The 10,324-nt window shown below is 34.8% G+C and overlaps 1 pseudogene; it reads right to left on the reverse strand.

The window, feature by feature from the left end:
• Positions 1–1,044: 1,044 nt before the first annotated feature.
• Positions 1,045–10,041, reverse strand: LOC107479890 (general transcription and DNA repair factor IIH helicase subunit XPB1-like; annotated as a pseudogene).
• Positions 10,042–10,324: the final 283 nt, after the last annotated feature.

The raw sequence follows: 10,324 nt of genomic DNA on the forward strand, positions 1-10,324 counted from the left end.
TTTTTGTTCTTTACTTGTTGGAAAGCTAAGCAGTTGGTTTGGTTATGCCTATAAAATTATATATTAACTGAAACTACATGTAATCTAGTATTTGATTGATCATTGATCTTAATCATAAAACATATAAAATCAATAATTAAAATTCCTGAAAATTTTTAATATATCTAAAATGCATTCAATAATATATAGATATTCTTTTCCATACACATATGTTATTGGAAACAAGAAGATTGAACTGAGACATTGACCATAAATGAATTGTTGGAATTACTGTGAGTAAACGACAGGGCATGTGAGTTAGTGGAAAATGACAATTTGAGAGTTGTAGTGATCAGAGTTGAGAGAAGAAGAATCTTAGATATGTGCATCATTGGAATTAGGGAGATGCACATGTCCCAAACCTAAATCCACAAGCTTGGCTCGTGGCTAGTGACCAAATTAAAGGGGTCCTCCCACTTTCTATCTGCTCTATATAAAGTGGTCTCTCTTCCAAACCAATTCAAACTCAATACAACAATCGAATAATAGTGCACCAATTCAGTAACATACATACACTTGCATTATTCGTTCAACTACTTACTCTAGAAAAATGTGTTCCACTTGCAAGGTTAATGTTGCCTCTTGCTGCAACAAGCTTGAAAACGATGATCGTGATGATGGCTATGCTCCTGCAACTACTGATTGCTTTCGACAAGAGGATAATAATGAATATGATCATTCAAGTTTCATGGAAGGTGATGATGACGATGATGGCTATGACTACGCTCCTGCTGCCTAATATACTAAAGCGAAAAGTTCAAGGGTCAGCACAATTTAGTGTATTTAGTCAGCACTTATAGCTAGTTATTGGTCTAATTCCTTTAGTTTAGTAGTGATTCTAACAAAATCCATTCTAGTTTGTAGTTATAGTTAACCAAAAAATTGGCTGATTAGACATAGAAATTAAATCAAAAATTCCATTCAGGAATTTCTTCGAACATGTGGTGTGCAGAGTTTAAAACAGTAAATTTCAATTCAATCTAAGCAACATTCAACCCAGTAATTTCAGAAAGATGCAGCCAACAACAATTTCAGTCTAGAAACACAAGTTTTAACAAACCTAAGCCAAACCAAAATTTCTAAAAACAGAATTAAAAAGCAGTGAAAATAAAGAAAAGAAAGACATGGAACAGGGGAAGGGAACCTGCATTGATGAAAGGAGGAAGAAGAACGGAGAGGCGGCGGGGTGGTGGTGATGTCGCGGTGGCACAGAAGGTCGCCGCCACTGGTGGTTGCTTGTCGGTGCTTGAAGACGCGGACAGAGGGTGACTCCATGAACAGGGGTGTCGCACGCAGGAACGAAGAAATGGAGAAATGGGGAAGAAAGAGAAGAAGGAAGAGAGAGGGTAGGCGATTGTGGTCGCCGGTGGTGGTGTCGGACGGAGGCGGTGGTGAAGAGAAAGTGAAGTCAACCAAAGATACCTAGCTTGAAGAATACCTAGCTTGAATTTGGGGAAGTTTGCGTTTCTGAATTTGGAAGCCGGAGTGGACGCGAGGATATATGTTTTTAGTGATAAAAATCGACGGAATATTTGTCGATTTTAATTAAAAAAAACAACACACAAAGCTTCTATTTTATAGATTAAATTTACACCGTCCACTTCATTTTAGGAAGCAATCAAGACCGTTCAAATTTATCGATGGCAAAGGTGTCGATAATTTAAATAATAAAATAGACACTATATTTGTCGATTTTAATATAAAAAAACAATACATATGGCGTCTATTATATAAATTAAATTTAGACCGTTTATTCCATTTTAGAAAGTAATCTAGACCGTTCAAATTTATCGACGGCAAGGTTGTCAATATTTAAAATAATAAAATAGACACCATATTCGTCGATTTTATTTTCGACTTCTGGTTCGACCCTACCATGACGATAATACAGAAATAAATTAATGCGTTATAAAAATATCGACGAATAGGCCGTCAATTTTAATATTTTTATTTTTTATTATTTGTTTGGTAATATCGACATCAAGCTGTCGAAAATTATCGACGGCAGAAATAGCCATCGATTTTTGCCGTCGATAAATACGCTCTTTCTTGTAGTGACACTTTGGTTGGGAGATGTATCAATTTGATGTTAAAAATGCCTTCTTGCATGGAAATTTGGAAGAAGTGTACATGGAGATTCCACCAGGATATGGTATCACTAGTGAAGGAAATAAGATGTGCAGACTAAAAAAGGCTTTGTATGGTCTTAAACAGTCACCTCATGCCTGGTTTGGAAGATTTACTCAAGCTATGATATCTTTAGGGTATCGACAAAGCCAAGGTGATCATACTCTGTTTATAAAACATTCACAGGAAGGAAAACCCACTCTACTATTGGTCTATGTAGATGATATAATTATTGCAGGTAATGATGAGTTAGAAAAATAGACTTTGAAAGAGAAGTTAGCCACTCAGTTTGAGATGAAGGATCTTGACAAGCTAAAGTACTTCCTTGGGATAGAGGTTGTTTACTCTAGACAAGACATCTTTATTTCCCAAAGAAAATATATCCTAGATCTCCTCAAAGAGATTGGTAAGTTGGATTGCAAGATCACTAGATTGCCCATAGAGCAAAATCATAGAATTGAAAATGATGAGGAAAGCCCAAAGGTGGAGAAGACATAGCACCAGAAGCTTGTGGGAAAACTCATCTATTTATCACACACCAAGCCTGACATAACCTATGCAGTTAGTGTGGTTAGTCAATTCATGCATGATCCAAGTGAGAGACATTTGCAGTCTATAAACAGGATTATTCAGTACTTGAAAGCCTCTCCAGGGAAAGGCTTGCTATTCAAAAAAGGAAGGGATTTTATCCATGAAAGTATATACTGATGCTGACTATGCTGGATCAATTATTGATAGAAGATCCACCTCAGGATATTGTATGTTCTCGGGAGAAAACTTGGTGACATGGAGGAGCAAGAAGCAAAATGTAGTTGCAAGATTAAGTGCAGAGGTGAAATTTAGAACCCTGGCCCAAGGGATTTGGGAATTATTATGGATGAAGATCATACTCGATGACCTCAAAGTAAAGTATGAAGCTCCTATGGAATTGGTTTGTGATAATAAGTCTGCCATTAGTATTGCACACAATCTAGTTCAACATAACTGAACAAAGTATGTAGAAATATACCGACATTTTATTAAGGAGAAATTGGACAATGGTCTTATAGCCACTAAAGTACATCCCTTCAAGACTCTAATTGCCAGATATGTTCACTAAGAGACTTTCCACAGAGCACTTAAAAGACCTTACTTGTAAGTTGGGAATGATAGATATACATTCACCAGCTTGAGGGAGAGTGTTGTAATTATTCTATAATTAGTACAGATTTGTTTATATTAGGACAGATTTGGTGTAGATTTGTTTTGAATAACTTTTATTACCTATTATTTTGTTTCCTTAATTAAGTTGTAAATAAATCTTTATATTCTGTATGTAATTACTCTCTAAGTGAAACAATTCAAGAATAATATTCAAAAATCTTCTTTTCAAGTAATACATAATCATAGCTGCCCCAATAAGTTATGATAGTATTACATGTGGAGGAAGTTCAAAAACTAACCTTTGCCCTAAGAATATACCCCCTAACCGTTGGCCTTTTTGATGCCTTGAACTGGCATGAGAAGGGATTTGAATTATTAAATTTGCTTCAGGGATATCAATAGAGTTGTCACCCACCTGAAAATTTTAGAGAGGTGCTAGGATTAGATCATTGTATGTTATTCTATAAAATTAAAAAGGAAATCACACATAATATATCAATAATATCAAACAGGCAACACTGAGGCAGACAACTATAAAACATACTAGATCTTTTACAAAACCAATCAATACAACAAAACTTGCAAAAATACATCAGTTCAAACTTGACATTCATCAAGGTCGATAGGATGGACCTACCAACATATGCTTTGACATATCCAAGAAGAATAAAGCAGATAATTCTCAAAATGGAAGTATAGGAAAATGGGAAAAGACCTTGGAAAGGAAAATAGTGTTTACATCTTTGCTAGTTTTGAAGGCTTGAAGAATTTTTGTCCGCTCGACATGGCTGCAGATAACACATTAGAATATAAGGTACCGTAGAAAGAGAACCACAAATTATATATATAGTAATAATATATGTCAACAGCACCTAGTAGCAGTATATATCATAGGCTTGTGGAGTTACATGGCATACTCAGTGAGAGTAAAAAGATTATCAACAAAGACTATAATTGTATCACGACGTGCCTTTTCATGGTAATTTATGAGAAACTCACATGCCCTGAACTTATTTGGATTCATCACATATAATGCCTGTAAATGTAAACATAATTAGTTAGGAACAGTGAACTTAAACAAGTAAACCACAGAAATTGTTTAGCAGTAGAAGTATTCTTTAAAATTTATTTTCAATCCATTGATAATCTAAATAGCCACAACATAAAATGCAACCTGTAGTACTCAACAAAACCAATGCATTATAATCTCTCCACATAATCTCTACTTTAAAGCAGGAAGCCTTGCCTGCCTGTTTTTTTAGTTCTCTTTCTTTAGAAACTCAGCAAAAAACTCAATTATCATTGGACACCATACATCAGCACACTATACATTTGCAATAAATCCTCCTTTTAATAAATCTAACCAATTTGCTTCATAAAACTTGGGACCAATTAGGAAGTTCAGATCGGTAATCCTTTTTTCGTCTCTCACAAGTGTAGCTGCAGTGTTAACCATCAAGATTTCAGTCCCAGCAGAAAAAGGCTAAGTTCACAATAAGGATGATGACAAAATTAAAAGCAAAATGGAATACCTATGAGCCCAAGATTGCAGTGAGATTTGGTGATAATAATGACTTCTCGAAATAAATGGGATGGAACCACGTGTAGATGTTTAATAATGCAATGATATTATGCATAAAGAACAACCTTAAGAATTCAAGCCAGAAGGATACAACCATAATTTAGCATGACAACCTCATCCATGAGGAGCAATCCCTATTCCCTATTTTTTATTTCTTCAATGATCTTGTCTGATTCTTCAGATAATTTACCAGTAAAAGTAATCATATTATATGTTGTCACAACATTTCCAGCATTACCATGGAATCTCTCTTTGCAATCAGATGTTATTTGTTCATCATGGATAGTTGACCAAAGTTTAAACTAAAAAGGCCACTGATCTACAGAGACGCCATTTGTTGCCAAACAAAGGCAGCTCTGTTTCATCCGGCAAGCTGCAGAAACACCAACTAGGGACTTTCCAGTGCCACGTGGGAGAACTATTATACCAGATCTTGCTCTACCTGGGAGGAAGACAATAAAATTGCAGCCAAAAGTAATTTAATTTTCAATATGCACTTATGTTACTGAAGTCATGCTAATCCAAGCCCGATGCAGCCACACCACAAGCCAATTATCTCTAAGCAGTTTTTTTATACTAGAAACATAAACATACCAACTCATAAATTTCCATAAAAGAAATAACCAAATATTTTCTTGGGTAAAAACTAATGCATATAGATTAAATATATACCTACTACAAATCATCCAAATGCCATACTACTAGCTTATATTACATGAGGTTTCCAAGTGAGGAAGGACCATTGATAGGCTTGCACACTGCAAAAATATGTTCCAAGGTGTGTATGTTTCCCTTTACTTCAATTTTTGTCATAATACACTCTGCATGGTTTAACAGTGGTCCCGAATATTGTAGTCTTCAAAATACACAGAAAGATGGAATATTATTTTTTATATCTCAAGTCAAACAACTAAAGAAGTCAGATCGATCAATTCTAAAAAACAACTGATGGGTGCTCATAAAGTATAACATGTTAAGAGGAAGTGTAAAGATTTTTTTATTTTTTATTTTTTAACTAGAGAGGAAATTTAAAGATACATGTGCATGCAAAATATATCAGCATTACCATTTCCAAACATTTTACTAAGGCTCTTCTCTTGATATGGTGGAGGTTTTCCTTGAGGCTTTAGTTCCATGTCAATGTCTGGATTCACCTGCACCATTAAAACAGGGTAACTGCATGAGCAGCAGATAAACTAATTTAAAGTCCAAAGCCATAAAGTTGCAATGCTTGGCATATATAAACATATTGATTATGATCCTGAAAAATTATAATTACTGTATCATTTCTGAAGTCATACACCTCCAAACATGGGATAATTTAATGCATTTAGCAAGCACCGTTGCTTTACGATTTCAACCTACATACAAATAGAATATATAATTTGAAGTAACTACAACTATTCTATCCTATTTTCTAATATCAATGTAACCAAATATTCAAATTAGCTCTCGTTACATTTGCAATGACAATCTCAACTTTCTTATAAGCACCGAACATGTGAAGGATTTCGACACCTCATATACTCAATTTTTGCCTTCTTATATTCAAAATAATCAATTTATTGCATTAATTTAGGACATGAATGACATATAATCTGGCACCATTATGTTCCAAGACTTGCTATATTCAGTCAGATTGAGAAAACAAATGGATTAAGGTGCTCAAGAAAGAAATATCACATTCCTTTTTAACAGCTTGACCAATGTTACCTGAGAAGGATCAATTTCAAATAAATGAGCTTCTTTATCTTCAGCTACAGCTGCTACTTTTGCTTCATCGAACAACTCATCGTGAGTGCCTTCAATTTCACCTACTGTTTTGCTGATTGTAAATCCATCCCCATTTGTACCCTACAAAAATAAAAATCAATACTGAATTTGAGTTTCACCTATATATGGGGAAGAGGAAGCAAAAAAATACACGAAGAAAGACATAACATACAATCATAGCAATTTTGTCAAACCAAAGTCACCCAAATATATTAAACAGAAAGAAAATCTGATCACACACCTCAGAAACAATCCTTGCTCTAGATATAGTTTTATCCTTGAGAAATGTCTTCAATACCTACAAAAATTTGAAGTATGAACCGCATAAGATCTGAAAAAAGCATTTGCAGAAATTGCTTGCTAGGGGCATCTGACATTTCTGCATGCCTCAGAAAAAGGAGATTCAACAAAGTAGCTGTTCTTCTTAAGCATTCTAGTGTGATCATGTATAAACTTAATCATCTCTTTGGGAAGCTTGGTTTTGGACAACTTGGTCAAAACATTTATGATTGTTTCTGTTTCTGAACCTACTGAAACCGCGGAATACAAGGAGTGCAGAGTAAGGTTGTACTCATGCATTGACTCCGGTCTGTACAGCACCAATCGTTTAACACAACATTGCATATTTGTAGTGGAATCATCATCTTTTTATATATTCCAATAACAAGGAACCTGCAGACAGGTTTGGCGATGGCAATGAGAAAATCGTAAGCATGCTTGTACACGGGAGAGGGCGATTTAGGTTATCTGGTTTCAACTCCAATTTGCTAAAATCTTTGGTTCTACCATCCGATTCACGCCAAAAACCCCTCAACCCTAGAGTAGGATTGCATGAAATTGAAAATTGGACGGTCAATGAAGATTACCATCATTGTCAATGCTTTTTTTGCCATTTCCCTTTTTGAAATAATGTAAGCAAAACAGTAGAAGTTGAGAAAATGAAAGAAACGAACTGATATCAGAGATGTAGGAGAGAACTAACGTCTTTCACGGTTTTCTGTTTCTTGGAGGGTCGACCTTTTTCAACTGAGAATACCAAAACACTAAAAGAAGAGAAAAAGAAACGGTGTGATTACGGTGCATTTCAATAGAATTGGCGGGAGGATAAGAAAATCAGGAAAGCTAGAATGAAGGGAGAAAACTTAAAAGTGCCGTGTTCCATTAGATATCCTCCTTTTCTTGACAATAAACCAACTACAGTTACTAATGAAATAGCCAGAACGAAGACAGTAAAAACTAGAAACAAAACTGACAAATGACAATGAATTTTCCGATAGAAAATGTCTGCGTATTTAATATTTATACTATTGAATTTTGGCGAGGAAGACGGTGTTTGTCGCATCCTACAAACGGGCCAATGACAACATGGGCCGGTCCGGCCCAAAAACACTAACTAATGCGAGGGGAGTATGAAGCTATCTGAGGATATCTTAATCCACTTATTCACCACAACAAAATTATATGCAAGTGACTGGTTCCTCACTGATCCATATTCACCACAAAAGCATCTGAAGATATCTCAATCCACTTATTCATTGCTATATTTCCTTCTTTCCAATAATGTCAGTTTAACAAATCAAATAAACTTTAGGTCTAAAATAACCAAATAGACTAAAGGCCAGTGACTTTTATAACAGCTATCATGAGTATGAAGCTAAAACCATTATCAAACTTTTCACTTTTGGCTTTCTTGGTATGATACAATGGTTCTTACAAAAATTCAGAATAATAAAAAGGAATCTAACTGTTGTATGATCTTTATCCAAGAAAAAAGAAGAAATTCAATGCATATATAAATCAAAATCTATCGTCTGATTGGAGGATGCTTTGAACTTTATGAATATATACACTGGCATGTCATCATGTACGCTATGTTGGTTCTCTTTGTAACAGTATTTTTCAAAGTCAATCTGGTATAAGTTGGCACCTCGCAGATGCATTTCAACATCAATGTCAATCTAAGGAAGAGAAAAAGAGAAAGAAAAAGAGGATGTTTGATGTCTAAAGCATATCTATTAATAGATTATGTATGGTTTAATGCATGGACATATTTTTGGTGTCATATGTCTTTGATTTCAAGAGGGTAAATTTGTTAGCCACTATATCAGAAAGTGGGGTATGTAATCCTTTTCAACTTAGCAATCTATAGAAACACCTCCAAGACAATGCCATGTGATCCCTTATCACTCATCAAAAATAATTTCAGTTGGAAATTGATTTGAAGGTTTCCTACTTCCCTTAGCATCTATATATACCAAATTTCTTAGGGTTGTAAATTAACACAAGTCATTTGATCCTCAAGTATCCTAACTCAAATACTTATTTCTCATACAAGTTCTTTGAAAAAACCACTATACAACATGGGTTTTCGCATTCCAAGTATTAAAAGAGCAACAAAAACAATTTCCAAGGGGATAGATATACCAAAAGACTACCTTGCAGTCTATGTTAGAGACAACATGAGGTGGTTCGTGATTCCAATATCATACTTGAACCAACCTTCATTTCAAGAATTGTTGAGTCACGTTGAAGAAGAATATGTATATGATCATCCAATGGGTGGTCTCACAATTCCGTGCAGTGAGAATGAGTTTCTAAACATCGATTCTCACTTGAATGGGATGTAGATCATGCTATTAGGATGTAGATAAATTAGTTGAGAGACATATTTATACAGAAGGCACTTCATTCTTTTTTTTACGGACACTTTCCATTTTGCTTTCATTCCTATGGCAAGATAGTATTGCAACTTAAAACACTTGTTGCTATTGTTATATCTCAATTCTCTAATGAACTAACTCGTTCAAATGAGATACTGAACAAGTGAATATAGACGATCAGTCTAACAAAATGAATGGTTCTTGCAAAAATTAAGTTCCAAAGGAAAACTTATTATATATCTGTTTTAGAGAATGCTAGTATGCTTTTCTCCCTTCCACTCTTTCTGAATGTAGTGTTGTCTTCTAATTAAAATAATTCACTCCTAGACTCTAATTGTTTTGATCAATTAATCATACAATTTGTTAATGTCCTACCCACAGCTAGCCATTTAGGCCATTGTCTTGGCTTGGAACCTATAAGACACCTTAAGTAGGTTTCCAAGCATTTATTGACAACCCACGTTGACCTTCCATTTGTGGATGATAAGTTGAACACATCTTGAGGGTGGTCCCAGCTTCCTTGAACTCACCCCAAAATTTTCTCTTGAATAATTTATCTCGAACAATTGAATTTAGAAAACCATGAAGTTGCACCACTTCTTTGGCAAACAAATCAACTACTTCCTTAACTGTGTAAAAGTATGCTAGACTAAAAAAATGAGCATATTTAATCATCCTATTCACAACCACCAAAATAGTGTCTATTTCCAAAGCCATGTAGTCCCCCAATGTAGTCCATAGATACATTAGACCGAACATTTATGGGAATTGATAATGGTTATAACAGGCTAGCAAGTAACAATGTCTGGTGCTTATTCCTTTAGCAGACCTTACATTCTTTGATATATTGCAGCATTTGTCTTTTCATCCCTTCCCAACACATCACTCCAGAAATTCTCTTGTAGGTCCAAAAGTATCCAAAATGTTCACCCACATTTATATAATGAAATTCTTTGAAATAATTAGAAGATAAAGGAAGAATCTTTCCGTTCCTAATGAT

The sequence above is a fragment of the Arachis duranensis genome, chromosome 3 (assembly GCF_000817695.3).
Source record: "Arachis duranensis cultivar V14167 chromosome 3, aradu.V14167.gnm2.J7QH, whole genome shotgun sequence".
NCBI lineage: Eukaryota > Viridiplantae > Streptophyta > Magnoliopsida > Fabales > Fabaceae > Arachis > Arachis duranensis.